Source organism: Mytilus edulis, chromosome 10 (assembly GCF_963676685.1).
Source record: "Mytilus edulis chromosome 10, xbMytEdul2.2, whole genome shotgun sequence".
Lineage (NCBI taxonomy): Eukaryota > Metazoa > Mollusca > Bivalvia > Mytilida > Mytilidae > Mytilus > Mytilus edulis.
In genome coordinates, this window is record NC_092353.1 from 16,957,012 (window position 1) to 16,979,115 (window position 22,104).

Genomic DNA, 22,104 nt, shown 5'->3' on the forward strand with positions numbered 1-22,104 from the left:
ACCTTTAATAACTGTTCTAAAACTGTATGTTTATAAGTGTTGAAATCAACTCCCTCAGTCAATTTACTTCTTATATATATACATTTGACTATTTTAGGTACTTTAGTCGCATAGCTCTCCAACTGTTTGAATTCTTATGCATCCTTGGCTTTTGAATATTTTTTTGGAGCGGTCTTGATGAAAATAAACAAGATAAAAGCTCTTCGAACGCTTTTAATTCAAAACGTCTTGTTTTCATTTTTCCTAGCAAAAGCTCGATACCTCTGCTGGTTGACTATTGCTTCCCAGGGGTATAATCAGCTTAGTAGTAAATACGTCTGTTTTCACATGATTCATACCAAAAATGTAAGAAGATCTCCGTTTATAAATCTCCTTCATACAGAGTTAACCGTACAAGGATTTTGTTTCAAGGTACTATTAGTCAAATAGCTCTTCAGGTGTTTCTGTTTTTATACATCCGCGGTTTTTAAACATTCGTCTTTTTGCGTTCCTGATGAAGGAAAATCCAGAAAAGCATTTCGGATGGATTAAATACATAACGTATTTTTTTCTTTTTTTTATATTATAGAATTGATTTTTGCAATAAAAAAAAATGAAGGAAAACTTCAGTTTCATAAAAAATATGTACTTTCTATAACAGTGGCTAAACTGATGACTGAGAACAATAGAAAATTCAATCTTCTTGGTGAAGGTCGAGATAATCAATAGTAAAACAATGCCGGTGACAATACTGATCACGAGTTCACTTCTTTGGATGACGCCATTGTCTCGAAGGGCGCATTGCATTTGCGCCAATTTTTAAAAAATCCAATCTTTCATATGCGCCACAATGTTATATTTCATTTGCGCCAAATAAAAAAAAAGCGCCATTTCACAGGTAGATCAAATAAAATATAACCGAACAGTTGAATATTCTTTGCTGTATCTTGTATAAGATTTTTTTCACAGTATTTCTCCTGGATGATTGTTCATACTAATTTCTAATACAAAACTGAGGTTTAAAGTTATAAAATGTAAAAATATATGCTTGAGGTGTATAAATGGACATTGTCAGTTCAGAGTCGAATAGAGGAAATAAGTCTCTATTTTTGTATGATCACACATATGGTATACAGCTTATCATATGCATCAAATTAAAAATCGTTTAGGTGTTCCAACTTGCAAAGCCAGAATAACAACTGATATGGACAGAATTATAACTTTACTATAGTGTATAATGCATACAACTGTCTTGCAATTTTACTACTTTTTAGATATGTTCAAAGTTACAGAACTGTGTTTTAAAGAAGTTTTAACATACCTTGTGTATGATTTTAAGAAGTCATTTCCAAACATCAATCGTATATTTTAGATATATTTTATGTTAAACTGTGTTATTGGAAACATTCGTGTAGAGACACAATGTGTTAATCATAATATAATTGTATTAGAAGCTTTTGAAACTGAAATTGAAAAAAGTTAATCTTTGCTGCATATTGATCGAAAATCCAACAAAAATCATGTCAAAATAAAATCTAAAGATCTTTCAGGTCAAAACATTTTTGAGTGTTTACCATAGTTCTTTGTATATGACAATTTTAAAAGTATACTTAATTTTTTTAAGTTTTCGAGACCACCGTCTGCTTTTGTCTCGTTATCTTTCAATCTAGAAAGATTAACTTTTGTTAATATGAAAATTAAACATCTAGATTGTGTAAGTTAAAAAACTAAAGATAAATATTTTCATAAAATTGACTATCCGTTAAAATTTATGCACTTGTTTATGGACAATTTTAAGCAAAGGTGGTCTTGGTTTCTGTTGTGTTGCGCCCTACTCGACCTATCCACGTATAGTGGAAAGGTTGAGAACTAAGGAAACTATTTTATGATTGTTAATTTCAGTTCATTTAGTTTCAGTTATATGTTTTATTGTTATCAAAGGTACCAGGCTTATAACTGGATACGCTAGACGGGCGTTTCGTCTTCAAAAGACTCACCAGTGATGCTCAGATGAAAATAGTTAGAAAGCAAATCAGGTATTAAGTTGAATTACGAGCATTAAGGACCCAAAATTCAAAAAGTTAGGCCAAATATGGCTTAGGTAATCTATGCCTGGGATAAGAAAATCCTTAGTATTTCGAATAATTCATACTTTTGTTTACAGTAAATTCATAATAATGACCACATAATTGATATTCATTTCAACACCAACTTGAAGTGCTGATTACTGGGCAGGTGTTTCTCTCGGGTACGAAACATCAACCAGCACTGGCAGCGACCCAGTTTTAGTTAGTATGACGTCCATTTTCACCGAACTTATTTAATAGTGTTTCCCCCAAGCATATTTAGCATGGATATACGTCATGCCATTTTTAAATGACGCCATGCCCTTTATTCGTCTTAATAAATGACGCCATGCCTTTTTTCACTCCTTTGGACGACGCTATTTTGTTTTACAAATTCAAATGTGACGTAATCTTTTTGTCATTTTTTACAATTTCAAACATGACGTCATTTGGCGTTGAGGTTTAAACTTATTCGGATGTGCTGCATTTCTTCGGGTTATGTAGTGTATTTCGGTTGTTTCCTGTAATTAGTTAATACTTCAGTTTTATCATATATCTTTTGTATAGTCATTTTATAAAATTTACTGTTTGCAAATTTAAAGGAATAAATTATTCTAAATAATAGGGATGTTCTGGTACCTAACAGAAAACCTTGACCGTTTTTGGCACAACTTTTTTGAAATTTTGGTCCTCGATGCTGTTCAACTTTGTACTTGTTTCGGCTTTCAAACTTTTGTATCTGGGCGTCACTAGTAAGTCTTGTGAGGACAGAATGCACTTCTGGCGTATTAAAATTTAAAACTTGTTGCCTTTTGTTAGCTATTATTCGTGTGTTTCTTTGTCAATTATGTTCTCCTATTTATTTATAATGTAGTCCTGTAATGTTGTGTTGTCATTTTAATGTTGTATTTCACATGGCCATAAAAGAGGATGGTTTGGCATGCCACAAAACCAGGTTCAACCCACCATTTTTTCCTTTAAAAATGTCATGTACCAAGTCAGGAATATGGCCATTGTTTTATTATAGTTCGTTTCTGTGTCTGTTACATTTTAACGTTGTGTTTCTGTTGTGTCGTTTGTTTTCTCTTATTTTTTAGTGTGAATTCACATTACTATAAGACGTGTCACGGTACTTATCTATCCCAAATTCATGTATTTGGTTTTGATGCTATATTTGTTATTCTCATAGGATTTTGTCTAATGCTTAGTCCGTTTCTGTGTGTGTTACATTTTAATGTTGTGTCGTTGTTCTCCTCTTATATTTAATGCGTTTTCCTCAGTTTTAGTTTGCTACCCCGATTTTGTTTTTTGTCCATGGATTTATGAGTTTTGAACAGCGGTATACTACTATTGCCTTCATTTATTGTCTCGAAGTGCGCATTGCATTTGCACCAATTTTTAAAAAATCCAATCTTTCATTTGCGCCAAATAAAAAAAAAGCGCCATTTCACAGGTAGTTCAAATAAAATATAACCGAACAGTTGAATATTCTTTGCTGTATCTTGTATAAGATTTGTTTCACAGTATTTCTCCTGGATGATTGTTCATACTAATTTCTAATACAAAACTGAGGTTTAAAGTTATAAAATGTAAAAGTATATGCTTGAGGTGTATAAATGGACATTGTCAGTTCAGAGTCCAATAGAGGAAATAAGTCTGTATTTTTGTATGATCACACATATGGTATATAGCTTATCATATGCATCAAATTAAAAATCGTTTAGGTGTTCCAACTTGCAAAGCTCGAATAACAACTGATATGGACAGAATTATAACTTTACTATAGTGTATAATGCATACAACTGTCTTGCAGTTTTACTACTTTTTAGATATGTTAAAAGTACAGAACTGTGTTTTAAAGAAGTTTTAACATACCTTGTGAATGATTTTAAGATGACTGAATTCTGAGGAATATGTTTTATTATAAAAAAAAAATGTATTTATTTTTAAAGTATTTTCTGAAGAAGAAAAAATTAATAATATTTACCTTTGTTTACCTGTATTATTGGCGCAAATGAAAGGTTTTATCTTGGCGCAAATGAAATATGGTTTGTGGTGCAAATAAAAGATTTTTTTGGCGCAAATGAAATTCCAATTGGTGCAAAAGCAAAGCACCGGTCTCGGAAATGCCCTAAATAGAAGCCTTTACAAAAATAAAATGTAATTTTTTTGGCCCATCGGCATTTCAGTTAAATTGTTACCTGATTGTGTAACACTATAATTAACTTATAATGGGAAGTTAAAGTTAAATACCTTGGCTTTGGCAGTTTTATCGCCTCTGTTAATGATTGTTTACTACTAATTATGAGATTTAAGATTATTAAACAAACACTAAATATTTACACCCAATTTACAATAACCTTGAGAAATATCACTTCTAGCCTTGTTAATAGTCGGCTCGAATATCTTCTCTACTGCTTGATCATGTTGATTGTCTATTATTTTCCTTTGTATGCCAATGAATTCTTTAGAAAACTATTTAGTTACCTCGAATACCAGATAATTAGTTTGTTTGGTGTTTAAAGTTCTTCAATTACTTGATTACTCTTTGTTGCCTAATCTAGTTTGCAAATGGATAACTTTGTAACTCAAAAGGCATGTTTCTTTCGCGTTGATTTTGTCTTTTGAACTGTTTCACATTTTATAATGTCGGGGCATTTTATAGCTGTCCACACGGTATCGGGATAAATAGTTAAGTTGGAGGTCGTACAATTATCTTTAGTTGTAGTAATCAGCATTATTTTGACTTGGTGTATTTGACGACTACTTTATATTCAGAGCCATGGAGGCCGAACGGTGACCTATAGTAGTTAATTTCTGTGTCATTTGGTCTCTTGTTGAGAGTTATCTCATTAGCAATCATACCACATCTTCTTTATTTTATTCGAATGATTGTTTATTTATAAATCGGACATACGATGGATACCAATATTATACCCAACAAATTATCTGGTATTCGAGGCGTTACTAAATAGTTTTGTAAAGAAATCATTGGCAAACAAAGGACAATAATAGACAATCAAGTAGTAGAGAATATAGTCGAGCAGACTTTTAACAAGTCTAGTAGTGATATTTGTCAAGGTTATTGTAAATTGGGTGTAATACGTAATGAAAATGTCCACATGTTATCCATTTGTTTATGTACAGCATATACACCTGCAAAACTTTATTTTTAAATAAAAAAGTATTCATGAATTTAAAATCAATTGTGAAACATTTTTAAAGGTATGCATAGTTTTGACGAAATTGGTAAAAAAAAAGGTGTTTTGTTTCATAACCTTGAGTATGGTCAGTATGAAATTTAAAGAATTCGTATTTTGAACATAGACACTTCCTGTTTTACTTCTTGTATGTATAATCCTCCTTATATAGGAGCACTAAACATATGCCTTTAATTTAACCATTATGGAGGGGGGAAAAGTAATTATTAGTATCTTCTGCAATGTACATGATGTATGCAATGTATTATAGCATCAACATATCATCTCCTGTTCCACCTGTTATATTTTTAAAACTCCTTACTTAGAAGCACTCTTTGTAACTATTTAAATGAGACTAAATAACTTCCAACCAACAACTGGTAACACCTTCTACAATGTATGCAATGTATTCTTGCAATATATATCTTCTCCTGTTCCATCTGATGTAGTTTTAAAACTCCTTCGATCAAGAACATGTACAATAATTTCTAAATATGGTTAAAATACAAGTTGAACTTATTTCCATATAGTGATTATTGAACTTGTATAATACCTGATACTTTTTTTTTCTGCAGCATACTATAGGTACATTTTCCATACACTTTAGGTGCCCTTTTGTAAAGTTTCCATGGATTTTAGGTGCCCTTTTTATAGGTTTTTGTGTGCTTAAAATGCCCTTTTCCAATTAAGTTACCATGTCCTTTTTGTGTGATAGGGGAAACACTGAATTAGTCCACATTTTTGTTTATGAGTCAGTTGAAGTCCGTCTCTGGGTGCGGGATTATCACACTGTGTTGTGTTATGCTCTTTGGTCGAGTTGTTGTCTCTTTGATACATTCCCCGTTTTTACTCTCAATGATATTACATAATGATAAGGTCCGTTTGAGTTCATTCAGTAACTTTATTTCCACAAATAAGAATCTTTGCTGCATATCAGTCGATTCCATAGAATATTTTTTCCCCTGTACTACTAGGATCTATATGCATGCATATACGGACAAAATGCGAGTTTCAGAGAGGTAAACAATCACTAGGAAAATAAATTGAAGTTTGCATTCTATGAATTTATTAGCATGGCATCATTTTCAACTAATTTTGTGCAAAGCGTCTATATGCTGTTGTACTCTTCTTTTGATTTTTTCAAAGAGAAGTGACAACCGTACATGATTATATATTTTGATTTCAATTCGGCTTTTATTGTAACTGTTCACTAGAATGTTTCTAGTTAACTCATGTTTAATAGCGACCTTGCTAACACGAGACAATCATATAAAAGTTCAGTATTTCTTACAATGTTGGTCATATTTTTCACCAGATTTTCAACTGTAGTAAAACCCTTACAGAACTGAAATGTTTTGTGTACACAACATGACATATTGTTTAATTGTATATTTAACGTATATATGTAGGTCCTGCAAGTTTGCAGCAAACGCGCAAGAGAAATATTGATTTGAATAAAAAATGTTTGCAACAGGTCTGCAGCAAACACTCATTTGCATATAAATGTTTGCAGCCGGTCTGCAGCAAACACTCATTTGCATGGTAAATTGTTAGCAGCAGACCTGCAGCGTATTTGCAGCAAATACGCCATAAAGACGGGCTCTGTGTTCGCTGCTAGTCTGCAGCAAGTTCGCAGCAGACTTGCAGCAAATGTTTGCAGGAGGCTGATTTTATTCAGTAAGGGGCGGAAAATATTAATTCACACAAATTAAAACGAAATTCATCTTTATGATCTGGAAATAGTCTTGAAATGATTTCTCTCGATCGTTTATGACTTTTGAAAATCGGTATACTACTATTGTCTTAATAATTGTTAAACAATTTCATAGAATAATTTTATTTTCATATGCAGTAGTAAGGGGGTATTTAAGTCAACAGAATTTTACACTTTGATTTTAAAATGAAAATATATCGTGCTGTGATAGAAATATGATAAAAATGAACCTTAATATAATCAATATACTAATTGTAGGAAAAATGATAAGAGGATAAATGACAAAGTCGTATATGTGTTAGTTTGTAAACTATATTTCAAACTTTTCATCTAGATTTGTTGATTTATGAGCAACACAGCGCGGACAGGTCCAACCTTTGTCGAATATAACCACAATTATATCGAGACAATCTATTGTTAACGCCATTCCGATATCAATTTTATAAAGATGTGTGATGATAACTATATTGCTGTTACGAAAATCATTTATAATTGCAATAAATCGGACAACGAGTTAAAATATCTACAATTATTTTATACATTCACAAAGGGAAATAACTCAATTCACAATATTGCTGAATAAATTTAAAACTCTTTTCCTAATGCAAGTGTTTGATTTTGAGTTTTTCAATGCAATTTGATGTTCACAATTCAACTGCCATATATTAGAGAGTTTTAGCTAGATTTAAAACCAGGTTTAATCCACCATTTTCTACTTAGTAACTTTGGCTTATAATGGTAAACCAAATCAAAAGGAATGCAATGGTTAATTCAATTTATTTTTATCTGTATTTTTCACAAATTAATATTTTAATTGAATTTTTGAACATTTATTTTCCATTATTTTAATACAAGAAACTCGAGACTTTTAATTGGCGATTTTACTACTAAGCACCTCATGAAAGACGACTTATGGTAAAATAAGATGATAATGGAGTAAAGAACATGACCTATATTAGTTTTCCCTGTCATTTCAAATGGTAGGATTTTAATAAAAAAAAAAACAAGAGGCTCTCAAGAGCCTGAATCGCTCACCTTAATTTTTTTGGTTAAATCTCTCAATGATTATTTTGGCTTTTCAATTTATTTAAATGTTCTTTGAATCGTCCTATTTTCTTCAAAAGCAAAAAAAAAAATCATTTTCTCCTATGTTCTATTTTAGCCATAGGAGCTATGTTTCTGACATACAAGGAAATGAAATATAAAATTTATACTAGATACTCTGAAACTCATTTAGCCTAAGTTTGGCTGAAATTGATACAGCAGTTTCAAAGGAGAAGATTTTTTAAAGTAAGTCAACATGATGAACAAATTGTGAAAAAAGTCTTTAAAGGGCAATAACTCCTTAAGGGGTTAATTGACAATTTTGGTCAAATTGACTTATTTGTAGATCTTACTTTGCTTAACATTTTTGCTATTAACAGTTTATCTGTATCTATAATAATATTCAAGATAATAACCAAAAACTGCAAAATTTCTTTAAAATCATCAATTCAGGGGCATTATACCTGAAAAACCAGTTACCCAATTCGGCTGAAAATTTCAGGACAGGTAGACCTTGACCTAATAAATACTTTAACTTCTTTTTTATTTGCTCTAAATGCTGAAGTTTTTGAGATATAAGCCAAAAACTGCATTTTACCCTGTGTTCTATTTTTAGCCATGACGGCCATGTTTTTTGACGAAATAAAAAATAAAGCACAAACTTTATTTTATACACCCTACTGATCATTCAGTTGAAGTTTGGTTGAATTTGGTTTAGTAGTTTTAGAGAAGAAGATTTTTTAAAGTTAGCAAATATGATGAACAAATTGTGAAAAATTGTCATTAAAGGACAATAACCCCTTAAGGGGTTAATTGACAATTTTGGTCATATTAACTTATTTGTAGATCTTACTTTGCTGATCATTTTTGCTGTTTACAGTTTATCTTTATCTATAATAATATTCAAGATAATGACAAAAAACTGCAAAATTTCCTTAAAATTACCAATTAAGTGGCAGCAACCCAACAATGGTTTGTTTGATTCATCTTAAAATTTCAGGGCTGATAGATCTTGACCTAATGAACATTTTTACCCCTGTCAGATTTGCTCTAAATGCTTTCGTTTTTGAGATATAAGCCAAAAACTGCATTTGACCCCTATGTTCTATTTTAAGTAACGGCGGCCATGTTTTTTGACGGATCAAAAATCGAAGCACACACTTTGTGCAGGATAATCTAAGGAACAATCCTGCTAAGTTTCATCCAAATCCATTCAGTAGTTTCAGAGGAGAAGATTTTTTAAAGTTAGCAAATGTGATGAACAAATTGTGAAAAATTGTCATTAAAGGGCAATAACCCCTTAAAGGGTCAATTGACAATTTTGGTCATATTAACTTATTTGTAGATCTTACTTTGCTGATCATTTTTGCTGTTTACAGTTTATCTTTATCTATAATAATATTCAAGATAATGACCAAAAACTGCAAAATTTCCTTAAAATTACCAATTAAGTGGCAGCAACCCAACAATGGTTTGTTTGATTCATCTGAAAATTTCAGGGCTGATAGATCTTGACCTAATGAACATTTTTACCCCACGTCAGATTTGCTCTAAATGCTTTCGTTTTTGAGATATAAGCCAAAAACTGCATTTGACCCCTATGTTCTATTTTAAGTAACGGCGGCCATGTTTTTTGACGGATCAAAAATCGAAGCACACACTTTGTGCAGGATAATCTAAGGAACAATCATGCTAAGTTTCATTCAAATCAATTCAGTAGTTTCAGAGGAGAAGATGTTTGAAAAATTGTTAACGACGACGACGACGACGGACGCCAAGTGATGAGAAAAGCTCACATGGCCTTTTAGGCCAGGTGAGCTAAAAAAGTCAATTTAGATGAAAGATTGACTTAATCTGTGGCTTCCATGATTTTCTCCTGATCTGAACGATTCTTCTCGCTTAGGTCATTCTTGCCAAGTTTGATAAAATATGCCGACCACATTACAAAGATGAAAATACATGTTGATTTATTCGCCCTATGTGCTACCAATGCCGGTCTTTCTCTGACCTGCAACAATACATCGAGACATTTCTGTATTTTGAATTTTCAGTTTTAGGTACAGGCAATCTTTGTTCATCTTGTCATTCTTGATGCAATATTCTTTTTATCTAATGACAAGAGTCCAGCTTCATTCCAAGTAATGTCAGGTGTTTACATTATTTTGAATAAAAGACGGTTGCTCTGACATTTCCTGGACGTTGTTTTAACAAATCAGCCTTTCGGTTCACATATTACATAACTGCAAGACAAAATAATTAATATCATGAAGAAAGTTATAACTGAAATATTTCTTAAATTCCTTATCATACATCAAGCATTGCTATGCCTTATTAATGAGTCTATGAAGTATGGATACCATCATTTGATATTCTGGTTGTAGCCAGTAGTAAAGTCTATACATTGTATTTTGCCTTTGGCAATATTATTAGTTTTTAGCGCCAACCAGGTCAGAATATTAATTTTTAAATTCCTATCTTCAGCATGAATTAGAAATAACCAGAAGTGTGTTACGAGAAGGTAGATTGTGTTTAGGTATTGATTGATGATTTTAGTTTTTGAAGGATAAGACAGGATGCTAGCTAGTGTACGTGAATTCAGTATAAAATATGGGCTCATGGTTGATGTATTGTTTACAAAAGATAATTGTAAATTCTAAATACAAAGACGTCATTTCGAGTTGTTTTGTTATTCTTAAAGTAATGCTAAGATTTTTGTTTTGATGTTTTCTTTTTCTTTTCTTTTTTGGACTGCCTGTTCTTACAAATGTAAGGCTAATTCATGTAGCCTATTATTAAATTACTACATGAATTAGTTGAAAACATTAGTTGTTAAATGACACAGTTGTCAATTGAAAAAAATTGGTAAGCGAAAAACGTTGGTAAAGGAAAAACAAATATATATGTGAACAATAAGTTTGGCAGACAAACTAATTTCTTATGTTGGTTTTTTATAAACATGAACATGGAACAAAAGGAATTGACTTGATTTTTTTTTAAAGATCTCTTAGCTTGGCACTCATATGCATCTCCTTATGTATATAAGTGTAGGTCGTGCTGATCTTACATATAGTATCTGTTCATAGAAAGTCGGTAAAAAGATTTAGATAAATGGTCAATGTGGATAGTAAACTGCACATTGCTAAAAATCATAGAAAAAATTATACCATCGTTAAATACGTGATAAAGTAATACAAATAAAGAGGAAATATTAAACCAAAATCTTAAAACATTATTATTTGTTTTTAATATGCTTACCCTGTCCCAGTATAATTGTTATGATTTTTAAGAAGAGTTTACATACAAAAAATTTAATTTTGAATGTAACGCGTCTTTTGATTGGCTTACAGTGTTGTGTCTATCAGCTCATATACACAAGTTTGTCATGTGACTGTCATGTCATCAACGTTATTCATGATTAACGTCGGTTAAAAATGGAATTCAGAATTAAATTATAAGAAATGACTGTAATATTCAAAATAACATAAAAACAAATGTGGTGCTATGTGGGTAATTCAGTGTGCACCACATTTGTTTTTATGTTATTTCTTCATAAACATAAAAAAAAATATTACAGTCATTCCTTAAATGTGTATCTTATATTTGAAATTATACCACAATTTCTAAGATCAAGAATGGTAACTGGACATATATTTGTAAAAAAAAAAAGAAATGCATTAAAAAACATTAATGATTCATGCACAAACCGCTGTGATTATATTTGTATTTACACTGACTTCGCAGAAATTGCATCAGTAAAATAATACAGGGTATAATAATTAAATTTTCTTATTTCTTTTTAACTGAATTTCTTTCGATAAGTTTGAATTTGCAAATTCACTGATTTTTGTCACTTATTGAATTGATTTAAGAACCTACCTTTAACTTTTGTTATTTGTATATTGAAACCCCAACCCCCTTGACGTGTGTTTTACGTGACTGATATCAACTCATTGATAAACAAAAAATAGGTTGCAATTGAGATGTCTATTTTATAAATATTAATGAACGCGAGTTGTTTAAACTATTTTGTAGCATACGGGTAAATATTTTAAAGAAGGTTCAAAACCACAAAAGGAAAGTTGGGATTTATTTTGGGGATGATGGTCCTAACCGTTTAGACATTAGGGCCCAAAAGGGGCACACAACAAGTATGTTTCTAGTTTACGGATAAGTACTTGTGGATAAGCATTTCGATTGCATTGAAATTTTACCACAATGTATAATACCACAAGTAGAAGGTTTGAAATGATTCATAAGTACACCCTTTTAATTAAATATCCATAAGGAAAAGCACTTGATTTTAGTATGTACTGTATTAAGGATGGTATTAGTGTTTATAAATTCCATCACAAGTAGGTATAGTTAAGGTTGAGTTAACAATAAAATAAATCATAATGTTCGCCATGTTGGATTATGAGATTATGATTTTATGATCATATTTCAATCCGGAACTTCTACCTACCTTAAGTTTTTCATATACCAACGTATTTAAAATACATCCTATGATTGATCACGATGTTATATTTACGATACATATAAAGTTTATGAAATCATTTTTATTAAGTGTATAATTTGTTAAAAATATTTGACTGAAAAGGAGGACTATTAATTAAAAGGTCATGTTTTTCTCTGACTGTTTATGACGTCTTTATACTAAATCCATTGCCGGGATGTTGGATGTATACGGATTGATAATTTAGTCTCAGATGCATGATTGTTTTATTAGTTGTTAGTAGCTAACATGGTTAACCCCGCCACATTATGTATGTATGTGCCTGTCCCAAGTAAGGAGCCTATAATTCAGTGGTTGTCGTTTGTTTATATGACATATTTGTTTTTCGTTCATGTTTTGTACACAAATAAGGCCGTTAGTTTTCTCGTTTGACTTGTTTTACGTCGTCTTTTTGGGGCCTTTTAATAGCTGACTCTCAGATATGGGCTTTGTTCATTGTCGAAGGCCGTACGGTGACCTATAGTTATTAGTTTCTGTGTCATTTTGGTCTCTTGTGAAGAGTTGTCTCATTGGCAATCATACCACATCTTCTTTTTCTATATTTACAGTTATGATATAAATAATTTGAAGTAACGTTAAATTGTTTCTGCGACGTCAGCTTATCTTGGTTCTTTAAAATAAATTGTGGTATTTATGAATTTCATGAAAATAAATTGCTTTACAAAGCAACACAAAATATTTTCTATATAATTAAATACAAAAGCAATTTAAAAAAATCTTGCTTATTTGTATCATTGAAAACCTTCTTTGTTTTATCCATTCTCTTCTAGAACTAATATCAATTTAAATTCTAGAGATTTGTTGCTACCCATAAAATAAATACAGCTATATCAATTAATTTTATCAGATCAATATTAAAACATAGATGTTAATTTTTTTTAATTGATTTTACAACTTATACTTTGCAAAACAGAGACCTTTCTTTTAAATTTATTTATATCAACTATCAAAAATACCAGACATAACCGTTTTGTGTTAATTGTTAGAACGTTACCATACAGACATGAATGGGGAAATGTACCAGTGTGTCAAGAACGTACAAAAAAGGGTCGCTAACATAAATATTTTTTGCACTGAAATCAAATTATATTACTTGTTTCTTCAAGTTATTTCGATTAATAAAAACACTGTAAATGCGTTTTCAAGGCAAGGAATCTCGTTAGTAAATACATATTTGATTAAGTTAATCTTGGTATTTTTGTGTTTTTGTGTGTATGTGTGTTTTTTTTTTATATTAATTGATAAGCATATTATTACTAAGTTAGTATATTTATATTTATTATTATTATTATTATTGTTATTATTATTATTATTATTTTTAATTATTATTATTATTATTATTATTATTATTATTATTATTATTATTATTATTATTATTATTATTATTAATAACAATATTTTTTTATTATTACTATTATAAAATTACTATAATAATAATAATTATTATTATTATTATTATTATTATTATTATTATTGTTATTATTATTATTATTATTATTATTATTATTATTATTATTATTATTATTATTATCATAATTATTATTAGAAGTAGTAGTAGTAGAAGAAGTAGTAGTTTTTTCTTTTAATTAATCAATTAGATAGCTTCGTTTTTTTATTTTTTCTAAAGTATTTTATTAAGTTTTTCAAACTTGAATGGACATATTCTATTCATTTAATATAACCAATAGCAAGCAGCTACGTGGACATGCTGGTTACCTCGGCATGTTTCATATTGTATTTCAACACGTGTATTCGTAATTTGTTCTTTCTTTCAATTGACTGTCGTCGAATAGGTCGGAAAAAATGTGTAAAAGAAACCTCTGTAGTTCGGTTATAACAAAAGTGTCAGACTAATTATGCGCTAGTAAGTTCTAAAACTGACAGATAAAATTTTAAAATCATATTTAACATCATATGGAACAAATCTCTGATAATTATAAAATCATTGAAACTAGAAAAACAATACTTGGATGTATGCACACTTTACTTACTTCCCTGTTTTTTAATGAGACTAGGCGAAGAAGGAATTAAGTTTTACATTTGTCCGTCCTAACGTTCGTTTGTTCGTACGTCCAAAAATTGGTTACCTTTAGATTGCCTCAACCAAATGCTATTAAACTTAAACATAATGCTTACTATCATAATGCAGAGATCATTTCGAATTTGAGGAGGGTCACATTTACAATTCCCTAGTTATGCCCCTTTATTACGTTATATACCAGCAGGGCATCATCTGTTTTCTATAGACACATTCTCCATTTGCAACTATTCCATAATGTACGACCAGCAACATGTATATTTAATTCGAAAATAGTTTACAAAGAGTTTTGGCTGCAAATAAACTTCCGGGTTGATGCAAAAGTTCCCCGAACGTAACTTTGATAACCAATAAAATAGACTCGTGGATTACGTGAAAACAATTTGGTAATTTTATTGCAGTAAATTGCTGAAGATTTGGATAAAATAAAGGATTTCCTTTTAAAAAGAAAGTCTATGCACACGTGTTATAAATTGATATCAAAGCATGTTTACCCTCGGCAAACTTTGTTTACTTTGATATAATTAAATATCTTCTTGCTCATCTTCAAAATTTGTTTTGGTCATGATTTATTTTAGACGATTTCAGTAAAGAGAAATATTTAATTTCATTAAAACTTGTTTATCATTTCAAACAAGATCAAGTGAAATGTAAATCTAGAAATCAAATGTATATACATGTGGCAGTGAATTCGTAAAATCCTTTTTCAATGAAATTCCTGTGTTACTAAATAAAAGAAATTTTGAAAATAGCTGAAAATATTGCTTTAAATTTGTAAAATTATTCATGAGATAGATAAATATAACAGTGCTAGTGTAACAGAAGGTTTTTTGTTTTCTAATTAAAAAAAAACATACTCTGACTATTACTTTTTAAACTTGTTTATTTTGATTACAGCGATTATACACTGATAAAATTTATGTTTCCAGCTAACATAATATTGTTAGGTATAACGATCAATGAAATCTAATAAAAAAAACTACCATAAATTGTCAGACAATCTTATTGTAACATACGAAACAATAAAAGCCAACTATAATCATTAGATGATTTTAAAAGAAATGAAATATTCAAGAATAGGACAAATAAAAAGGATGGAAAAAGTAGATCAGCTCAAAAATAATGGAATGGAAAGTAAAATAAATCTGATGATAAAAGACATTGGCAATCTCGTTAAAATTATAATAATTATTATTTACAAACTGTTATTATTATTACTACAAAATATTAAGTGTTTCAGAATAAAAATGATTTTGTAACCCTTCAATAGTTTATAATATTTCATTTGCTTACAGTAACTTACAAAGGTCAGTGAATGTGAAAAGCATTAAATATATTTATTTTGTAAATAATCGATATATAGGACACGTCCATTTCAAAAAGACAAAGTAAGGGCTAATAACACGAATGTTTGATATCATAAATATTTATAGCCTTTTGCATTTAACAAAAAAGCACAACTAGTACATTACAAAACATGCAAGAAAACAGACGATAACCTACCTGAAACAAAAGAAGTATTCCAAATGTACAACGATAAGCTAGAATGACGTTATCAAATGTAGTGTAGCTTATAAGTTTTACCTTTGATCGTTCCGGTTACATCGTGATGGTGTTTATATTAACCATATAAAGGAATATTCGTCATCTGACACTTTTAAACGCCTGACCTGAAAAACAGTTTACACAAACTAAGGCTATTTATTTTGGCAACATGTTTGTAAACAAAATTTTAAAAAAAATTGTACTAGTTTAAAATTCATGCTACTAGTATATGATTGTAATTAAAAAAAAGAAAACTATAGACAGAAAACAAATCAAACATGTAGCATTTTATAAAGGGTAACTAGTTATTACAAAACTATTTTACTGCATGTCTCCTCTAAAGAGGAGAGGCGAATGATACCAGAGTGATATCAAACTCATACGTCGAAAATGAACTGATTACGCAATGGTTAAAATAGTAAAAGACAAACAGATCAAAAATAGTACACAAAATACAATATAGAAAACTAAAGACTGAGCAACACGAACCAAACCAATATCTAGGGGGAATCTCATGTGATCCGAAAGGGTCACCACATCATGCTCCACGTGTGGCATAACTTGATCATATATATTATGATATTAGTCATGAGTCGTATAAAGTTACTGTATTGACATTTTAGTTGTTTCTTTCATTATACATTTCACTTATACTTATCACTTATCATGATGTTTTGTTTTATGTATACATGTTATACTGCCCATCAAGGGCCCTTGATTCGAATAATAAATATTCTTATTCCTAAATATTCTTATTCTTATACTGTTGACAATGATAATCAACATATCATATGTTTTACAAGAATATATTTGTTTCATAAGTCATTGAATTACAACAGCCTGATAAACAAAATTGATGATGTTTGTTCAGTACCGATAAGTTAGGATGTTTTTTAGCTAACAAAGTTAGGAATTTGTTTAGCTAACAAAGTCAAAGAGTCCATCTGTATCAGAGATAATTTTTTCACGAAATAGAACGATGATTGCATAACATCCTTATTGTATACTATAGTGTGTGATAATCTGTTTTTAGGGATTTCGATGTTACCTATTCACGATTTATTTAAATGAACTAATCGCAGGAATCTGGCAGTTGTTATCTAATAGTTCGTTCCTATGTATGTTGCATTGTCGCTTAGTTTTTGTTGCAGTTCAGTGCTCTATTGTTTCGTTGTTTTCCTCTAATAGTTGATGTGTTACCCTCGGTTTAAGTTTGTAGTCCGGATTTGTTTTCTCTCAACCGATTTTTGACTTTTGCACAGCGTTATACTACTGTTGCCTTTATTGATAATATATACCACTGAACCAATTATAATAGGGGAAAAAAATCAGTGGAATGAAATTGATTTTATTTTGTATCCAATTATTATTTGTGAAATATTAAATGTTTTAAAAGGGTCAATTTTCTATGTAAAGTCTATAACTGTGTACACTTTTGAAACCCAAACACTCTATTGCCTTAAATACACAAATCGAACATCCGAAAAAAGTGCAAATACAGAACGACATGATATTGAAACTTAAGCAAAACTTTTAGTTGACACATTTTTTATTCGTTATTGCAAAAACAAAAATGGTCTTTAGATATTAGTCACTTTCTACCTACCCATTTTACCCTTTTATTGTGTGGACCGTTTATTGTTATAAAATCTTGCACAGTTTGATTGGATTAAGTTATGGTCGGTTTACTTTAAACCTGTTTGATTTGAAATATTTTTATTGTTTTATTGATCTAAATTTCAATCTATACAAATGTATAGATATAAGAAATACAATCGGAGTAATAATGTTTTTAGCAGTTTAAAAGAAAATAGTTTCCTAAAGTTGTTAGTTTTGAAATCTCCATTATACGGCAAATAGTTATATGAATATTAAATACATTTTGCTAAAGAAGGCCTAGTTTGAAAATAAATCTTATTGATGGGCAGTTTAGATTGAATATGTTACTTTGATAACAAATATAACAGAAATAGGTCACAAGAAACGATTTGTAATACAAATAAGCAAAGGTTAAAATGTTATAAATAGAAGTATAAGGTAGTAACTGATTTTCAGCATTTAACTTAAATAGAAAACTAGATCATACAAGAAAGATACTACACACATCAATTTGCAACTCATTTATCTTTATTTTTGTCATTCGACCAGGCTATTGAGAATTTTGATATTTTGAATGTTGAGTTCACATAAAAGATTGTTCCTACTCTCATTTGTAATCTCAATCTCAATTGAAACTGGCTACCTATAAAAACTGCAATATTACTTACATGTAGTAGAGATCAAAACCTAGCTAAATGCCTTGGATACCTTATTTGTACAGCAATGATACAATTTATCCAAACCATGAGTTGTTTCTCTTCAATGCAACTAAAAAATAAGTGATTGATTAATAAAATGTCTGTTTTGGGCTTGGTTTTTTTTGTTTTGTTTTTGTTTTGTTTTGTTTTTTCTTTAAAGATGTATTCTTCTGACGTTTCAGTCGCGTTAAAATTTCGTTCTGGAATTATTTCCAAAACATGTGAAACAAATGGAAAATATCAATGAATTTAAAAAAATTATAATCAAACTTAACTCTGTAAAATAATTGGGTACTTACGTTACAATAAGTAGATTTTTAGTAGTATTTTTTTTTCAAATTTAATTACCAATCGAGTCAGTCTTTTTTGCAAAAATTTTTAGCAAGTGTATGATTTTACAAGAAACATGTACATCCCATATAACTTTTTCTTTTAAAATTTCTTGGATATGTATTCTTTAAACCGTTTATTTCAAAGAAGTTGAAATACTATGCATTTTGCTCTTTCAGCCTCGGTCACATCTTACCGGATAGCACGAACGGACGCATAACGGATGAAAATAAATGTTGTCCGTTGACAAAATTGTTATCCGTTGGGAGTCCGTTGATGTACTGACCGAAAAAAACGGACGCGTAACAAATGCATAACGGACATGCAACGTACGAGAAACGGAAACGTACCAGACAGAACGGAGGTCGAACGTACATTCAACGGATGAGTACCGCATAAAACGGACACCTAACGGAAGCGTACCGGATTAAACGAATGAAGAAGATGTTTCTGTGTATAGGTATAGGAAGATGTAGTATGAGTGCCAATGAGACAACTCTCGATCCAAATAACAATTTATAAAAGTAAACAATTATAGGTCAAGGTACCGTTTTCAACACGGAGCCTTGTCACTCAACAAACAACAAGCTATAAAGGGCCCCAACATTACAAGTGCAAAACCATTCAAACGGGAAAACCAACGGTCTAATCTATATAAAAAACCGAGAAACTAGAAATATGTATAAATCACATAAACAAACGACAACTACTGTACATCAGATTCCTGACATAGGACAGGTGCTGTGTAACTGGTTTTGGTTTGTTCTTCAAAATGCCGCAAAAGGGCAGTGTCTGTCCAGAATAAGAGCTAATTGAGTGTGAAGACGTGCCCTTACTCTGAGATCGATTATGAATAAAAAGAATTCACGAACCTTCAGAAATAAGACATACCAATAATTGGCATTTATCCGTTTCATATCCGTTCATCATCCGTTTTATCCGTTATACGTCCGGAAGAAGTCCGTTTCGCATTCGTTCAACATCCGTTTTATAAGTTAAACGTCCGGTAGTAGTCCGTTGGTGAATGTATCTGCCAGACCTCTATCGGATGTATAACAGACACGCAACGGATACGAAACGGAAACGAAACGGACGAGTACCGTTCAAAACGGAGACCTACCGGACGTTCAACGGACATTTCATCCGTTGGACGTACATTCAAAGTTTTGAACATGCTCAAAATTTTCCACCGGACAGAACGGACGTCGACGGAGAAAACGTACGCCAAACGGACATGCAACTGATATGGACGGACGTCTAACGGATAAAAAACGGACTTCTAACTAACATGAACGGATTGATAAAAAGTTATCCGTTAGGCATCCGTTCGAGCTATCCGGTTAGGTGACCGAGGCTTTAAATAGAGAAAAATCACAAATTTACAAAATTGACAGCATTGTAAATTTGGCCCCAAAAAGCATCAAAATATGATAAAACGTTCTTATATTAGCACCTACCTTTAGTTTGTTTAGTTAAATTTATTCAGATTGGTTAACTTCATCTTTTTTGAAAGTATGAAAAAAAATTGTGGAACTGTGATTGTTTTCACGATAGTAGCCTATCATCAAAAGTGTGTACTTTCAATGGGTCGTAGCAAAAAAAGTGCACCACAATATGATTTTTCTTCACCAATTGTTGTTTACAGTCATATAAACCAAACGATCAGGTCTAGAAAAAAAGTGTAATTCTATAGAAATTTTTAGCTCCTCAAAGGTGTACCCACTTAATGTTCGCAATACATAACTCAAAGACAAGATGGTACTTACAGTACAGAAAGCTTAATCGTTCAATAGCGGACGCTTAAGGTGGTATGGGAGTCTAAAATGAAAATGATAGAATTTGTTCATACTTTGCCAAAACGTAGTATCTATTGATTTATGTTGAAAAATATAATAAAATTGATAGGTCACCGCGCATTTTCTCGAGCTACAGGACGTGACAAAATGACACAATTTGTATGCTTTATACAGGAAAAAACACCATTTTGTGATTAGAAACTAAACAAAATGATAGAATTGTTAAAAATACTTAAGCAAAAGATAGCTTTCAGACAATGCTTTGAGAATATCAAAAGAAAAGATAGGGTCACCGTACGTTTTTTCCGGCTAAAACACAAAATAGGAAAATTCCATGTAGAATCCTTCAGAAAATGCACTGTTTTAGAATTACCTCCCCTTAAAATGCCATTTTTTTTTATAAACAACCAAAAATAATCAATATTTGCAAAAATATTAATATTTATAAGTTATATTCTTATAAATTTGTTCTTTTAAATGAAGCTTCACATTTAATATCTGCATTCCTGCATCAAATTTTGCTAACTTGATAAAAAAAATATCGACCTTTGTTTCCCGTTTTTTTACAATCCAAGATGGAGGAAGACACCCATACCACCTTAACATGCTTGATTTCATTGATAAACAGCATTGTTTGATCTGAAATACGATTATATCTTAATTAACATTTAACCCTTTGTCTCTTATAGGGTCATGAGTACGAGGTATATTAAAAATGAAATATGATTTGGTTTTGTTTAATCATTAATGAAATGAAATAGTTAATTAATAATTTGCTTTAAGAAGCCTGTTTAGTTCAATGTTGTAAAAATAAGCGAAGTCACATCGTTGATGAGTTATTCGCTTGCTAGTCGATAATTCGACCTTATTGAATTCTCATGCATGTTACCTTCAATTGATCTCCTCAAAAAAGAGATGGGTTACGTATAAATCAGGCATGTTCAGTTGTTGATTCTAAATTCCATTGTAAACTGGAGTAAACAATGAAAAAACGTTGATGACGTCACGATCACATGACTAAATTTTGTCTATGAGGGGATAAACAAAACGACGACAGCCAATCAGAAGACGCGTTGCATACAAAATTTAATTATTTCTTATGGTTTTATAAAAATTTACTTTTAGATGGCTTCAAAATATCAAGATTGTGGGTTCTTCGTTGAAGGAAAAAGAAGAAAGATAATAGAGAATATGTGAAAACGTACTGAACGCGATTCAAAAAGGTATATCGTCAAAGGTATGTATCAATTTTAATTTTTATTTAGCTTTGACATTACATTGTGCATTATCTTGTTTTATATTTGCAAGTATGCACAGTAGGCTCATAGCATGTATTTGGTACAGTTTTTCTTTTGATTGATTGATTGAAAATGAATTTGACAGATAAGTTCCACAGATGGAAATATTTTTACTGATTTTGTAAGTGCATCATTTCATATGCACCTGTTATTGTGTTATTGTAAATAGTTATACAAACAAAGTCCATTTAGATGCGGATCATAATGTGACAAGAACACAAGCTGCATGTAGCTTCTCAGTCTCTACCAAGATCATTCTTAAACATGTGTTATAGATTTAGACT

The 22,104-nt window shown here is 30.7% G+C and overlaps 1 protein-coding gene and 1 long non-coding RNA gene across 2 annotated transcripts in view; one reads left to right on the forward strand and one right to left on the reverse strand.

Moving 5' to 3' along the window:
* The window catches only part of LOC139490504 (uncharacterized), a 154,580-nt gene that overhangs the window by 11,802 nt on the left and 120,674 nt on the right, over positions 1-22,104 (forward strand). The window contains exon 3 of the mRNA XM_071277282.1: positions 21,648-21,759. The gene's annotated coding sequence lies outside the window, so the exon portion shown is untranslated. The remainder of the gene's footprint in view (positions 1-21,647; positions 21,760-22,104) is intronic.
* Positions 6,289-16,224, reverse strand: LOC139490506 (uncharacterized). The gene is made up of 2 exons (XR_011656355.1): positions 16,058-16,224; positions 6,289-10,243 (listed from the first exon to the last, which is right to left on the reverse strand). It is a non-coding gene; the product is annotated as an uncharacterized lncRNA (long non-coding RNA).